A 17,416-nucleotide genomic window follows, 5' to 3' on the forward strand; every position below is an offset into this window, starting at 1 on the left:
TACACTTAGGAATTTGAGTTTTCATCCCTTCTGGCTGTGAAAGTAAAGCAGCAGTCTTAACAATTGAAAGTAACCTAGATTGTATCCAATCTTCCTCATTGTTTGGGATAGAAAAACTGAAGTCATGCAGTTTTGGCTATCTCTTTGCTAAGATCATTGATCTTATTTTTAAGGTAAAATTCAATCTCTGCTAGACAGAGAAAAGGGTGAGGAGCCAGAGAAAAGAAAACTGGACACAGCAAGGACAACTAACTTCACTTAGAAACAAAGAATTTGGTGCTTAGGTGTAAGACTGGATGACTAGCCAGACCTCACAAACCAGGACTAAGGAGATGCTTAGTGACTCCTTCTGATGAAAGCTTGAAGTGATTTAGGGTTTAAAATGAGTGGCAGAGTAGAGAATGGGGCTTTTGGCAAGAAAGCTGCAGACCATGAATTGTACCTCTTTCCTCTTTTGAGATTAAAATAAAGATTAGAATTCCTTTTTAATTGCTAATAAGAGTTTAGATTGGGATTGTTTGAACTTTAACCCATGGAGAGGCTGGACCCTAAGAAGACACAATTTTTATTAAAGATACAAAAGTTGAGAAATAAAGATTTTTTTTAAAAGCCAAGGCTTAGATTTTATTTTTACGTTCTTCTTATTTATTTTAAGTATAAAATAACAAACATGTCTCTTTTTAAAAATTCTTTTCAATGTGAAAAGCAAATTATGGAACACTATTTTAAATAAAATGAGATATTGAAAAGATTTAGAAAGAAATATCATGCGATTTGACTTATCTTTATTGAGATATTTTTACCTCAATGTGGAAAGGAATAGTATATACTAGAATTATGTAGAATTATCATAAATCTGATGAATTGCCAGCTCTTATGCAGTAAAGAGTATGATCTACGTTTCTCCTTAATCACCCCACCCAACACCTATATGGTCTGAGATGTGAAACTAAAATACCATTGTATGTTTATATACTCACCTCACAAGAAGAATTCTCTCTATAGTATCACATTTTGCCCCCCTAATAATATTGCTGATATCAATGTTGTTACAGGGACTCCAAAACATCAAAACATTTATTTTCCAGTTTACCTGATTCCTTCTTGAATGGTTTTCTATTAATACGTACTGACTTTCAGGTAATTATATTATTAAAAAATATGTGTATGTATGTGTGTATATTATATACATGTATATGCATATGATGTCTACGTGTGTATATTTTGGAGTAGGCACAGTTATTTGTTCTTTATAAATAATAATTTCTCTGCTTTCATAATGAAGTTATGTGGTAAATACTAGTGATCTCCCGTTTAGTAAATGGGAAACAGACATAGAAGGTTAAGTACTTGCCCAAGCTCATTCAAGAAAATATCACACAGCTGGGATTTGAACCATGGTACTCATCTTCAGGAGCCACGTTACAAATTATTCTCTGCTCACATAAATGGAGCTAACACCACCCCCCCCCCCCCCCCGTCTTCTAAAGCCAGGCAGACAACACAAACTAGTCAAGCAGATGTGTGAATAAAAATGTTAGGAAGACACTAAGGAAGCTCAAGGGCTGCTGTTCACTGAGAACACTGCCTCTTGTGAATCCAAGAGCCAATCGTGTTGCAAGATGCAAGTCCACTTTTGCTATATTTCTCACTTTTTAAAGAGAAATTAGAAATCTTTACTTTTATGTGTAATTTACCAATCTTCAAATTTTGACTCAAAATAATTGTAAACATTCTGCGGCCAAGTAAAACACCTTCTTGTGCTAAATCCAGTTTACAGACCAATGATTTTTAACCTACATGGTTCATCACGTACTTTGCAAAACTGAAATAATATGGTTGGGAAGAAAGACTTGGGCCAAATTCTGATGCCAGAGTTCATTAACTCTGACCTTGACATATTATTTAACCTCTGTTAACCTCAGTTTCCTCGTCTCCAGAATCATGTCTACTTCAATAGATTACTATGAAATAATGCCTATCACTCAATTAGCACAGTGTCTCATGCATAATAAATGCTCCTATTCATAATGTTCCTAGTTATAGAATTTGTATTGCTATTCTGTGTTGCCTTCCTTTTTATTTTTCATCATTTACTTAATGAGCTTAAATTTAAGGTCAAACATGGGCTAATCTCCAGGTAAGTTTCTTCTGAGCTAATGCCATTCTTAGGATCAAGAAAAAATACAATTTCATTTTAACAGCATTTCCCACGACTGTCTGGTGGCAGAATTTTTTTCTCTTGTGCTCTATTATTATAAACTTAAGGTGCTAATCTCCATTAAAACCTGATTCACTTTAGAGACGATATTCTAATGCAAATTTTAGTTGTCTTTGTAAGTCTCTGGTCAAGTTTTAGGTCTTCTCTGGGAAGAAAAAAAGGTTGGATAAGTCAGAGGAAGAATGGTCCACGAAATACTGGGCATGGAGAACAGTCAGCAGTGGAAGAAATGAGTGAGGAAAGGGCCTAAGAAACACATCAATCTTTTCTCCATTTTGCAAAGGGTCTCTCTGTCGCCCTTATAGTAGTCAGAGCCTAATCAGGGCACAGAAACCACTGAAGCATCTGAAAGGAGTGAGGAATTTGTGACATAGAGGAAGGAAGATAGGAGAAGTCAAACAGGCATCTGTGTAGCTACTGAGACATTAGCAACAGCCACAGGAAACCCTTACTCTCCTGGGCCAAAGGACAGAGAGATGTGGCAGTGGTTCCAGGACCCAGGTGTAGAAGTCACCTGGAGGAAACTAAAACCAGGTGGGCTTGCCTAGCAGCAGCTGAGCTATAAAGAAAATGCAGCTAGAGCATCAGAGGAAACTTGACGAGACAGACAGAGAGACAGAAAGAGAGAGAGAGAGAGAGAGATACCCTGACTTCTCCCTTTCTCCTCTATCCAATCTGCTACCAGAGCTCCCTGCTGGTGAAGCCCAACTGGAAGCCCAGATGACATGAGAGCCTTAGACATCAGCCTGAAAGATCAGGAACCCCCTCATCCTCAGATTCGGCCAAGAGCAAATGGAAAACCAGATATATATCTGAGGGCCCCATCCCAGCAGGGGTGGGGAAACTGTGGTCTTCTGATTTCAAGATTAATCCTCTTTAAGCACCAAAGGAAGCAAGGAAAGCTTCATCTTTCTCTGCTGCATCCCTTGTAATAAAAGGATTTATTCTGTAAAATTTGAATTCAGTCAAAGGCCTTACTCAGGGAACCAGAAGGCCACATGTGGCCCCAAGGCCATGGGTTCCCTGCACCTTCAAGGGGAACCACACCAGTAAATTAATTATTCAGTGGCCCCCAGCTAGTACAGACTGCGATCTTCCCTTAGGCTCTTTCCTAAAATAGGTAACTATCACTTTTTTATTATAACACTTCTCTATCGTGAGCTCCCTAAATGACTACGTTTAAGGAAGAATTGCAACAGCACACAATAATGGCCTAGAAACTGGAGTAGGAGAAACCTAACTTATTCAAAGCTCCGCTGCATACGAGTGAGGTGATATTTGAATGATTTCCTTATATTTTTTGATCTTTGGTCTTTTCTTTTATTAATGTGAAATAATGATTCCCTCCTTATTGGGTTGAGTGAGGAATAAATAAGAAAATACCTGCAAAGACCCCAGCACAGTGTCAGGCCCAGGACAAGGACCCAATAAATGCTTTCTTGTTTCGTTTGAGAAGTCATTTTTTCATTTTCCACTCATGAATTGATGGGCATTTGGGTTGATTCCACATCTTTGCAATTATGAATTGTACTGCAATAAACATTTGAGTGCACATGTCTTTTTTATAGAATGACTTCTTTTCTTCTGGGTAGATGCCCAGTAGAAGGATTGCTGGATCGAATGGTAGGTCAGTCGACTTTTAGTTCTTTGAGGAATCTCCATAGTGTTTTTCATAGATTAATTTTCAGTCACTGTCTTGTCTATTTCCAACAGTGAGAAGTCCCTGTTATGATATAGAGAAACAGAGATATGACAGAGAGAACAATCCCAAATATTCCCATGCTCTGTGTGCCCTTTCCCATGGTCTCCTGAGTGTATGCCCATACCACATCTCAAAACCTTTCACTTCTGTTTTTTCTGTCATTTATACCCCTAGCCACTTCAAGTGTCTTGCCTGTGCCATTTACATTATCTTATCACTTAGCTGTCCTGCTTCCTGGAAGTGAAGCAATTTTCACAGAAATCACAAAACTATTCCCTGACATTCCCTAATGACAACATCAGCAAAAAACGTGGCAAGTTATTGGGAAAGGAATGAAGGAGCAAGGTGTCAGCACGAGCATGTTTTACTTAGGGAAGAAAGTATACAAATTTATATATTAAAAAAGAGCTCTGTTTATAAACAAAGCAGCAAGCAAAAATGTGTTTCCTTTCCTCGCTAGATTCTTTGGCTATGAAAATCTTCCTACAGGAATTATTTCTCCCGTAAAATTATGGAATGTGGAACCCTCGTCTTATCTATGTCAGCCATTCACTTTCCAGAAATGAATGGTATAGGACATATTCTTAGAGTAAGTCAGGGGCTGGATTCTGTCTTTTTTCCATCCTGCCTTCATTTCATACAAGAGATATCCAACTAAGGGTGGAAAACAAGTATTTGCAAAATTCTGTTTTTATTTAAATAAACCCATTTACAGAATGGAATTTCCTTTATACTTTTATATTATTCTTTTTGTTCTGTTTTTTGGACTACTTATGTGTTCGTGTTTGTTTTTCTTTTCTTTTTCTTTTTTTTTTTTTTTTTGCAGAGGTATTGAAGTTTTTCTTCAGTTGCTGTGGGATTAAATGGTGGAAGTAGCAGCTGGCAAAACACATTCCCAGTGGTTTTATTGAGCATAGAGAATACAACCAAGACCAGACAAAGAGATGAATTCAGGGGCTCTAAATTGCATAGTCTTTGCCTACCTGTTTGACATCGCTTGTCCTCAAATATCACACCCCAGGCACACAGATCTCATTATTTTTTCCTTATACAATTCAAGCTTTCTCCAAACTTGAGACTTTAGTGCCTGCCATTCTCTCTACCAGGAACACATTTTTCTCATCACTTTATGTGCTTTTTCACCTTGTCATTAGTCATTAGTGACAGTGAACTGGCCCCCTGTTTAAAAAGTTTGAGGACCCCTGAATTCTAAAGTATCCCCTTACAACATTCACTCTCCAACCTAATGTTCCTGTTATGTCATCTTTACAGCAATTGTCTGGAAATATTTTGTTCATTCATTTGTTTGTGTAGAGCCAATTTCCATTCAATAGGATATACATCCCTAAGAGCAGATAGTATCTGTATTTTCCACCCCTGAAGCTCCTGATACCACAGTTAGATGCTCATTCAATGGCTGTGAAATGAATGAATGATCTAGTGAAAAATGACACAACGATGCCATTTGTAGCCAGTAAATGTGAGTTCCCAGAGACTGGTTACTGTGTCTTGTTCACTATTTATCCCCAGTGCTTATCATAGAACAAATAGCAACTGATTATTATGTGCCAGGCACCAGGGTGGGTGATGGTGATACAAATTCAGCAATTAAGGTAGAAACCTTGCCCTAGTGGAACTTGAAGTGCTTAGCAGGAGACAGATAACTAAACAAGTAATTATATTACTCTGTCATAATTACCCCACTATTGAAAATATAGGGCCTTTTGAGATGTTACAATAAGGGAAGTTGATAGTTTAGGGACTGCTGGGTGCTGACAGGGAAGGATTGAATAAAGGGAAGAAGGGAAACATAAAGGAATAAAGGGAAATGGGGAAAAAAGAAGGACAGAAGGAAGACAAGTCTCCTGTATGTACTCACTGCAGGGATCTATGATTAGAAGATATCATTTTATTCTCAAATGCCCCTGAAAGATAATCATCATTATCCAATTCATTGATGTGGAATGAGAGGCTCTTACTGGTTAAATCTCTCACACATGGTCAGAAGTTTACTCACAGAGCTAGGACAAGCACCAGACTTCCCTGACCACCGTTTGTTTCCTATATATCAGTGCCTTTTTGCTCATAATGTCTCCCTAAACAACTTGGCTATTATAAAGAAGAATTCCCAGACTCATGACATTGCCAGGGACCTCAGGGGGCATTCTAGTCACAGAAAATATCTCAAAATAAGTACTTTTACAAAAATGACATGGATAGGTAGACAGCTTGATTCTCTTTTATACAAGCACATTTTATTGGTATGAGTACAAAAGAGAAATCATCGTGACCAGGGAAGGCATTGCCCCTAGACAGAGTAGTAAATGTCTATAAGAAAAAAATTTATGGAAAGGGAAGAGACTTCTCTGCTCCCCATATAACCTAACTCTCTCCTCTTTGCCTTTACCATTGAATTGGACTGCCTACTAAGGCTACTAACACCTCTTAAAAATGCCTGGGAGGCTCCTCTGAGCTGTTAATAATAGTAGCCCACCTGAGAACTTGGGTGAGCTAGGACCTGCTTATTGCACTTCACATGACACCACCTAATTTATCCTCTCAACAACCCTATGTGGTCAGTCCTAGCATCATCTCCATTTCACCGGGAAGGAGACTGATGCTTCAGAGCATGGTTTCTTAAAATTTAATGACCAAGTGGCAAAGTTTGGATTGAAACTCAGGTCTTTCTGAATGCAAAACTCATAGGCTAATCCCCTACAATCTGCTGGCCCCCTGCTGTTATAAATGTACACCTGGGGGGGGGTGGATTTTAGCGCCATTCCAGACAGTGATCTGAGATCTGGAAAAGCCCTGAGCGTCCAAGTAAGGGGCAGAAGATGGGCACCATCAGTGGTGAAAAAGGCAAAGGACCCATGTTTCTCTACATATCCCACATGCTTGGCATTTTTGCCAGAGGGGTTTCCTAATCATTTATAATGAACTACTTGAGTTCTATTAATATATCTATTTACACTTTTAAATTCTGTGTTACTCAAAATGGTCTTTTATTGGGAAGTGTTTTCCAAATTATGGTCTCTAAGATAAGACGATCATCATTAACACTTAACATTTTGTAGCACCTGCAGCCAATGCAGTCTGCCCAGTGCCTGCTCTCACTGAGACACAGCAACTCATTTTGCTGCTAAGGGAGCAGAAGTTCTGAGAAGCTGAGTGACCATCCGGAGAATCCTCTTTGAAGTCAAACTGGCATGGATTCAAATGACAGTCTGGCTACTCACTTCGGGCAGGCAACTCAATTTCTCCCAGTCTCAACTCTCTCAATGAAAAACAGAAAACCGGGCAAGGTTACTGTGACAACTGAGTACTTGAGAAATGATCCCTACACAGAGGGTGCTGATTTATTTTAATTTAATTGTCTCTGTGTGTGTTCACACATATACAGGGTACATAGAGGCTTCACACACAGCCATTTAAATTTAAAACTTATACTTTTACTACTACTCCATTAATTCTTCAAGAAGCTATCCATCATTCATTAATATACAAAGAAAATGCTTTTGGGGAAAATAAAAAAGTAACCATGTGTCCTATTACTTCGTTTCTTCTTCTTCCTGAACCTTGATTTCTCTAAAGGGTTCTATCTGAGGGAACAACTCCTACCTACAGATTCTAGCTTTTAAAGGGCATTCATAGTTTCTTGAATCTTAGAGAGGACAGAAACCTCAAAGATAAATTCAAACATTCCATTTTAAAGAAGTAAAAGCTGAAATCCAGAAAGATAGACTGACCTGACTGGATCTCAGTTACATTTTTTGAAATGCGTAACTAAATTTTGTTCAAATTCTAGGTTATTGTCACATGTATTAAATTTACCATTTTTTTTTCTTTTTCTTTCCTCTGGCATTATTTATGAAATTGAACTGTGATAAATATGCTTTGGCTTCATTATACCTACACATATTAATGGATCTGAAGGAAATTTTATATTCCGGGCTTATTAGTGCACAATGTAAATTGGAAACAGACTCTAAATGGCCAGCTACTAAATTTTTTAAAAACATGATAGGCCCACTGGAAGCGGGCAGCTGCATTGACATTCTTCCTAGGGCAAAGGAAAAAAAAAAAACTACTAAGAAAAAAATTTACTGATTCCTGGTTTGGTGTTCCTCCATCACCAGATTTATTGACCTGCAAGGAAAGTCAGTGGCTGTTTTGCTCCAGTCAATATTAATTTCTAGGGTCAATAAATCCTGGTAATGAATGGAGAATGTGAGTCAATGTGTGCTCATTAGATGTGTTCACAAAATGTGCCATGTATAAAATAAGAAAATAATAATCAATCAACCTTATCAATGTTTAAATATTATTTCTGACATCTTTTGAACCATTTTTTTCTTTCTTTGTTTTTCTTTTGGAAGCGACTTTAGATGGAAAAAAAATCACCTTGGAAAGTTAAACTTGATCCCGACATAATGGTTTCCTCTGTTTTCTGATGGTCTTTCCTTTAATATCCCTTTGCTATTACCAGGACAGGACTAGAAGACTTGTGGGAGGAAGATAATTACCCATTCTGCAAATGGATTTTGCTACCGCTAGCCTTATAAGCTAATGGTCTCTCTCCTCTTCAGTCAGAATGGAGATGGCAAATGGCCACCCAAAACGGGTGACAATAAGCACGTTTGGTAAGCATTCCCATGCGAAGGAACACATACAAATCTTTTAGAAGCATATATCTAGGAGGCATGTAGAAAACTTAGTGGAAAACAATAATTTAAAATGCTACTGTTTATTGAGAACCTATAAGCTCAAACACTGAGGCAGGCACTATGCTAGATATTTTACATATATTATTTCTAATCTTTTAAAACAATCCAAGGTAAGCTCCATTTTTCCAATTAGAAAACTACAGCCAAGAAAGCTTAATAACTTTCTCAGGACTGCTATTCTGTGGAATCCCAAGGCCCTGGCTCTTTGGGGATTATTCTGCCACTTCTTTTATAGCTCAAGTTGCAAGAAAGCAAAATTCTAGAAAAGGTGAAGGTGATTTATCAGCTAAGTCATATGCATAAACAATATTAGCTATATAACCAAGGAATTTTTATAGCTTGTGTCTATTTTGAGGAGTCTGTCTTCCATGTGAATTTTTAAGTCACTAAAATATCATGTTGTCGATTATGTAAAATAATAGTTGGGTTTGGCTTCTTAAAAAATTCTGTTTGTTAATTCACTTTATTCAAAAATAAAAACCTACTTTATAAACCAACAAGGTTTACATTTTTTTTGAACTCATTGAATAAGTAAGTGCCTGATGACATTTGAGAGGGAAGAAGAGAGTAGAAAAAGGGGATAAAGAAACCATTTTCGCTATGACATTTACATTAAACTATGAGACAGAATGCACTTATAAAAATCCATGTGTATTTTAAGACCAATCATGATCATGTTAAATAAATATGGCACACATTTTGTCCTAAATTTTCAAAATCGTGTTTCAGATAATCATCGTGAAAGATGCCATTTCCTGAGGCCTTCTTTACCCACAATACAAAACAGGTTTTCCGCACACATTTCCAAAGTAACTGACAAAACTAATGAGCTTTGCTATGTGAGATAAGCCAAAAGAAGCCGCATTCAAGGTGCAGTCCTATCACTAAGTCATCTCAACCAGCCAGTAAATGAGCTCAGCCATCCAAAATCCTGCACATCCTACTAAATGGTCTTCATCTTCTGTGCACTTGTTTAATTACACGTGGTTCCAATGTAGGAATGGTTGGTGAGAAATATCTCTTTTTGAAAATGTTCTGTGTTTTATTCTCATTGGTGAATTTGATCTTGGCAAATGCGTATGAGAGAGGGAGGGGGAGATACTAAAAAAGGGAATATCACGTATGAAAGAAAGAAAGTTAGAACTCAGATCACCAAATTGTTTTCTCAAGGAAGGAGGAGGATGCAAGGATTTGTGAAGATAATACACAAGTTCACTTACTCCTTTCTCAAAAGATAAATGAATGCTTCAGACACCCAGAGCTTTATCTCAGCATATTAACCTAAATAGTGTTCACCGATGCTACATGTCAAATCTTAAAATTGTCCTTAGAAACGGAAAGGTAGCCAGGGCAGGCTACATTGCCCATAGGGGTCATTTGGGACTGGATGGGCTCCTAAGGGGGCTTGTTTGTTTCCTTAGGAGTTTCTGGGTGGCCCTGTATCTCTGAACAGATCATGTTGCAGTAATTCAGTCCCTCACTATTTATACATTGGACCAACTCCCAATTTCAATAATATAGTGAGAAAATGCTACAACTCAGGTATGAGTGCTTGTGAAGCCTGTGGCAGCCAGTTTTTGATCCATATTACTTTAACCTAGATTCTCATTCATATTCAATTACCTTCTCTGTGTATATTTATCTATATATCTAACTAGGGAGGTTCATGGAGCTAAATATACACACATGGAAGGTTTTCCATTGATCTGGTATTTACATATATAGAAATACACACTGATTAGTATCAGAATGCTGCAAAGCACAAACATATGCACATAATTACTATACTCTCTTTCTTTGATTGCAACAAGGAATATTGTTCCTTTTGGGCCTCTTCCTTACCAGCTGCTACGTGCGTCCTTTCCAGGGGCCAGCTGTAAAATTTAATGTCTAACCTTGGAATCTATTATCTATCCCTTAACTTGCTTCAGAATTTATATCTTAATTTCTCGTAATCTTCTTGCTTGATGCTACTGTTCTTTGTTTCATTAAAAGCCAGAAATCATCCAGACTTAAGCATGTGTTGTATTTCTAAAACTAGGGGTGAGTTTAAGAAAGAATATTAACAATTCCTCCCTTTCTGATGTTATTTTATTCCCTCATACAACAACAGCAACAACAAAGAGGTGGCTGAATAGCAGTCTGATCTCATCTGATTCATCTTCTTTCCTATTTGATTAGTGCAAGTTTATCAAGTTTTAGGTATTTTAACACAAAAAACACAGAAGGAGACATTTTCTTATAACAGCCCCAATCTAAAATAGCTTCTGCATTCTGCCCTATACACTACTTAGTAAATCTGAATTTCTTCTTTTTCAAGATATCACTCTTTATTTAGTAAGTGTATGTAGGGAACATATTAAATTAAGCAGGACCCTAAAATGTGTTATGAATAATATAGCAGCACATATGTGAACTGAGTGCAAACGGAGACCTCTCTTCTTTCCATATTTATTTTTGTTGTTATTATTGTTAAATGTACTAGACCAAAAAGATGGTACTAATCATAAAGATACAAATAATGTTGGATAATTTAGCAGTTCTGGTTGTTACCAAGATTCGGAATTTTTTTTTTTTTTTTTTTTTGCCTGAAGGGTTGGAGTAAATTAGCCAAATTGAAACCACTGAATAATTTTTGGAGTATTATAAAATCAATAAGGTCAACTGTTAACTTGATCAAATAGCCTCAACACAATCACCTGAAAAGACAGCAGGATCTGTTATTCATGTTCCACATTCTGCTCCCATACAGTGGGTACACCATACCACTTACTTGAAGTGGCCCTTTCATGTGCCACTGTTTACCTTGTCTTATTCAACTATTTGTCCTCCTTACTTTTCAACTTCAATATTGTACTGTTGTCATTCCTCCAGTTGGGATAATGAGTAAAAAACTCATATGGTGATGGAGTAGAAATGATTCCACTCCATGGATTCTAATGTAAATTCAACCTTAGACTTTAGACACATCTTTTAACTTCTAAAGTCCAACTTTTCTTATCAGTAAAAAGATGATATTAATTTACCAAAGAGGATATGAGAAAAAATAATGAGTCATTTTTTCTATAATTCATCAAAACAATATTTGTTGTAAGTTGGAAGTGTTATGGCTGGACTTATTCTTTCCCAAAATTCATATATTGAAGTTCTAACTCCAAGTGCCTCAGAATATAACTATATTTGGAGATAGAGTCTTTAAAGAGGTAATGAAAGTAAAATGAGGTCATATGAGTAGGCCATAATTCAATATGACCAAAGTCGTTATAAAAAGAGGAGATCATGACACAGATACACACAGAGAGAAGATGATGTGAAGACATAGTAAAAAGACAGCCATTTGCAAGCCAAGGAGAAGGGGCTCAGAAGAAATTAAACTTGCCAACACCTTGATCTTGGATGTTTAGATGCTAGAATCATGAGAAAATAAATTTCTGTTGTTTAAGCCATCCCACCTATAGCATTTTGTTATGGCAGCCCTAGAAAACCAATACTGAAGGTGTAATCTAAGGTGAAGTAAGGTGTTCTCAGTATCAGCCCTACTTCTTTTAGCCATTATTTTATTCTTTAGACACTTCAACTAATACAAGCCCACCCCCAATATTTAGCCCAAACACACACGTATACACTCCTAAGAGCAACATAAATGCTTATTTATTCTATTTACACACAGTTAAAGATCATTTTTCTCATCTGGGTGTCAAAGTTAGAAGATGAGTTTAAGCTTTAGCCAAATTTTTAGTTATATTGCTAATCGAATTTTAGAAATGGCCGTTTAATAACATTGTCCATGATTCTGCACCAGTGGTAAAAATCTGTACACAGACTCTGATCCATCCATTAGAGAATAACCAAATGTTTCATAAAGGAGATTTTGTTAACTACTGAGAAAAATTCATCAGTGTGTTTTGAGAGAATTCCAAGTGGCCCCCAACTGTTTATTTTTCACACCTGTCTTCATCCATTTATGTTGCTATAAATGAATAACTGAGGCTGAGTAATTCATAAAGAAAATAGGTTTATTTGGCTCAAGGTTCTACAGACTGTACAAGAAGCGTGTTGCCAGCACTCGCAGCAGGTGAGAGCCTCAGGCAGTTTCCACTCATGGTGGAAGAAGAAGGGGGAGCAATGTGTGCAGAGATCACATGGTGAAAGAAGCAGCAAGACAGGTGTGCCAGGCTCTTTTAACAGCCAGATTTCATGGAAACTAATAGGAAGGAGAACTCGCTCACCCCAAAGGGAGGGCATTAATCTATTCGTGAGGGATCCACCCCCATGAGTCAACTCCTCCCATTAGGTTCCATCTCCAATATTGGGGATCAAATTTCAATAGGAAATTTGGAGGCGTCAGACATCCGAACTATAGAAACACCCATGAGAGTTTCTTCCTAATGATCATTTTTTTTTATCAATGGAGGCTCAGTAATGTCTCACTTTTACACAAAAGACAATGCTCTATGAGTCACCTGCTAGCATCCTTCCCATCTCATTGAAGGTTTGTAAAATTCTGTCCTTAACTGAATTTTTAATATTACATTTCATTGAAAATAATGCAAGTGAAATTATGCTGGAAAGATTAAGAAAGTTAAGATTTTGAGTAGATTCATAAGGCACCCTTGGGAAGCCTCTATTGCTTAATGTCATGTTTTAATTGTTGAAATGTTTTCTGATATAAGGAATTAAAAGACCAAGGGTCAAATTGTAAGCCTTACCATGAGACCATCATAAATGAGATCTGTGAGCAATTTACTGCAAATAAGCAAAGAAAAGATACTTGCAAATGCTCACTTATCCATCCAGCTTTTATTGAGTAATTTCAAAGTACTTCCAGAGTATGCACTGTGGTGGCTATACAATCAGCACTTCACATTTAAGGATTCCCTATCCTTGGATTCAACCAACTGAGGATCAAAAATAATTGGGGAAAAAAATAACATACAACAAATATAAATAATACAGAATAACAACTATGTATATACCATTTATATTGTATTAAATATTATAAGTAATCTACAGATGATTTAAAGTATACAAAATGATGTGCATAGGTTATATACTATGCCATTTTATACAAGGAACTTGAGCATTCTCAAATTTTGGTACCCTATGAGAGGGAGGCGTCCTGAAACCAATCTTTCATGGAAACAGAGGGACTAATGAATATATATTTTTTCCTGCCCAATTCTATCTTTTGCTTCTCCGCTCTTCTTCTGTTAAAAGAATCCCCTGTTTCTTGTCATTCAGTTAGGGCTCACCAAATCCTTCTCCTCCCCCAATTTGGTGGGCCCCAGACCTGACCCATGAGAGCATTGAATTTATTTGACCAAAATAATTGGCAGAAAAAAGATCAGTTGGGACAATCAAAGAGCCTTGAGGATTATGCTGGAATTGATTTGCAAGGTCAATTTAAACGTAAACCTGCTAAATTACTTGAACATTAGATTGGGACAGTATGCCTGAGAATTCCACCATCAGAGAAAAAAAATTGCCAACACATGAAATCACTGATAGCATTCTTTTATCGTCCTGTATCTGGCTAGAACTAATGCTAACTTCTCATTTAGTGAGCCATATATTATTTTCTTTATTTTTCCCACTTAAATTTATATTTATATAAACAATGTGTTGGAAAAGCAGAACTCATGGATTGAAATTGTTAAGAAATTTAATTTTTTCTTTCACTGACCTTAAAATTGAGTTAAAGCAGGAAGTTCTTCCTTTGTCCCTGGAAGATAATTCAGGTTATCTCATGAATTTTTTGGTTATTCTTAAGGAATTTTCCTTTAAGTGGACAAATTCATTCTTGATTTTATAATATAAATTGTCCAGTTCCATATAATAACCCAAAACTCACCCTTAATGCAAAGTTACATGGTCTTCCCTCCTTCAGCTAGGGCCTCCTGCAGGCTGGGAGGCAGGGAGTAGAACTGTAGTACTCGCACAATAGGGAGATGCCTTTGCAATCTCTTGCCAGAGCAAGTGTTTAATGCTCTTCCTCTTGTGGGAATTTTCACAGGTGATTCATAGTCTCCACCTCCCATCCATTGTTTAGACTCTTATCTTCAGTTTTTCAATCCTGATGATTTACTCTTCTTGAGCTGGTGACCAAACTCCTTCATTGTCACTAGATCCAGCAATTCCTACCCCTCTTTGCTGCAGCCCATGTGCCCATCCAGGAAGTTTTATCGGTCAGGACCTGATATGACCTCACAGGGGCCCTCCCAAAGATATTCATATCTTGTCCACAGGAAGCACTACTGCATACTTTTCCACAACTCTGGGCATATAGGATGATGCCAAATAATGTTACTTTTCCTTGGAGTGTCCATCAGTCACTATCCCACCTGTTTTTCTTTAGTATTTTCAGGCTGGAGTCTTAGACCACTGTGGCCTCACCTACAGAAGATGTGTTGCAAGCGCTCCAAGTGATTTCACCAGGCTTGTCATGAGGCACAGCCTCAGGGTGACCAACTGTCCTTGTTTGCCCAGGTCTGCCCTGGCTTTAGTACCAAAAGTCCCCCGTCCTGGGAAACTCTTCAGTCTGGGCAAACCAAGAGAGAGAATCACTAACTCACTCTTTGGAGGTAGGTTTTGTAGCATAGTTCTTCTCCAAAGAAATATTAGAAAATCATCTTTCAGCCTCAATATGAGAAAGGGATTTAAGAGTTGTATAATTGGTTTGTAATCACTTATTTATCAAGTCCAAATAGGTGGTCAGTTTCACATTTCACTTTGACAAATGTCATTTTTGAGATTTCAGCAGAAACTTTGGTTTTACATCCTGTTACATTTTAAATATTTTTTCCCCAGCCAACCAAAATATATGTGATTACTACAAGTAGCTACTGTGTGTTTGCTCACACATGCCACACTATCTGCAACAGTGGTTCTCAAAGTGTGGTCCCTTGAACAGCAGCATCAGCATCACCTAGGATCACCTAGAACCCTCTTAGGAATGTAAATTCTTGACCCCCCATCAAAGAACTACTGCATCAAAAACTACATACATAATGAGTGTGAGGCCCACCATCTGGGGGATGGTCATGCTTAAAGCTGTTACTCAAAGGGGGAGGGGGGCAAGGGCAATATATGTAACCTTAACATTTGTACCCCCATAATATGCTGAAAAAAAATTACTACAGGGTTGAGGCCTGTGTTTTCACAAGCCCAAGTGAGCTGAGATTAGCTAATGTATGAAAACCACTGTTATTCAATTTCCGTCTCTCAATTCTGGCTTAATATTAGAATCACCTAGTCACCTTTTAAAACAAAATTCAGGGGCCCAAATACACGATTTCGTTGGTGTAGCTTGGGGATCTGGTACCAGTAAAATGTTAAAAGCCCTCCAGGTGAATGAAATGAGTAGCCAAGATTTTGAACCACTGGTCTACAATGTTGTGTATTGAATCTCTTCGTTGGAGGTTAGAATTGTTGATAGTTTTAGAGCAGTAGGAGCAAGGACTATATAATTCCTGAATCCTTAACTTCAAGTCATCCCTTATGTATGTTTAATTGTATGCACAAAAAGTGTTCCAGCCCACTCAATCCACTTTAAATCTACTAAATCCCACTGTATTTTTCATTTATTATATTAATATTTGTTTTTTTTAAACTTTGTGAAATTTTGAGTTAAAGAGAATGCCATCAAAATTTGGAATTGCAGTTCATTTTTATTTGTATGTGTGGTTTTTGTCTGTCATGGCCAATGGACCCAAAGATGTCTGTGAATGTGCAGCCAAACTTGGAAAGGCATTCACATATGTTTGCTTAAAGTTATGAGGATTTAAAAGTGGATGATGTTTATTTCACTAGACTGCAAATCTTGTAACAACCTAGAATGTATATGTTACAAATGATATGTAGAAATATGATCATTTACAAATAGGTACATTAATCTGCAAATGGCCACATCAATCCAGAACCAGTTAGAGCTCTTCAAAACCATTAAGACTATTAGTTCTGACCAGAGATAAGCAGAATAAACAAATTCTTGCTGAAGTGGAATCAGTCCTGCTGCCTTTCAAAGTCCTCCTGAGAAGGTTTATGAAGTCCAAAGATTCATGGATTTGTTTTCCTTTTAATTGTTCTGCTTCCTCCGCTCCTTTCATTTCAGAAGAATTGAAGTTTGCATCACTAAAGCAGTTTGGCTGGACTGTTCCTCCTCTGGTTGACTTTGGGGAAAAAAATAAGAGCTTAAAAGATTCTTGGGATTTGGGTTGTGATAATTAGGCCTTGTGCAAAAAGATAAGCCAAACTTTAGCTGCAGGCAATCTAGATTAAAACAAAATCAGAATAAAAGTACCCCAATTATTCAAACAAATAGGAAACTTAACTCCATTTTTCAGTCTACAATTTTAAGCATTTCCCCCAAGAGACTTGGCCTACCCTAAAATGAAACTTAAAATATATCTGATAAGAGCCCCTGACTTTGTTTTGAATTTAAAATCACAAACCAGAGTACAAAAGCAACAACTAATGTGTGTGTGAGGGCTGGGGTGGGGGGGGTGGAGCTGATGTTTAGTATCAACTTTATCACTTGCTAGATTTTAGTCTTTTAGATTTAAGTAGGTGAAGGGTCAGAGAAATGTCATAATGGCCCTTCTAAGTGATAAGATTGTATTTTTAATTAAAAACTGAATTTAAGTGAGTTAACAAGCTAAAAGAAAAATATATACCTGATAAGTTTAAAAAATTTAATCTGACTTCAGGACACCTTGCTCAATTTGACATATCTACACTCTAGCACTCAAGATGATTAATTGAAATGTT

The sequence above is a fragment of the Microcebus murinus genome, chromosome 3, assembly GCF_040939455.1.
Source record: "Microcebus murinus isolate Inina chromosome 3, M.murinus_Inina_mat1.0, whole genome shotgun sequence".
NCBI lineage: Eukaryota > Metazoa > Chordata > Mammalia > Primates > Cheirogaleidae > Microcebus > Microcebus murinus.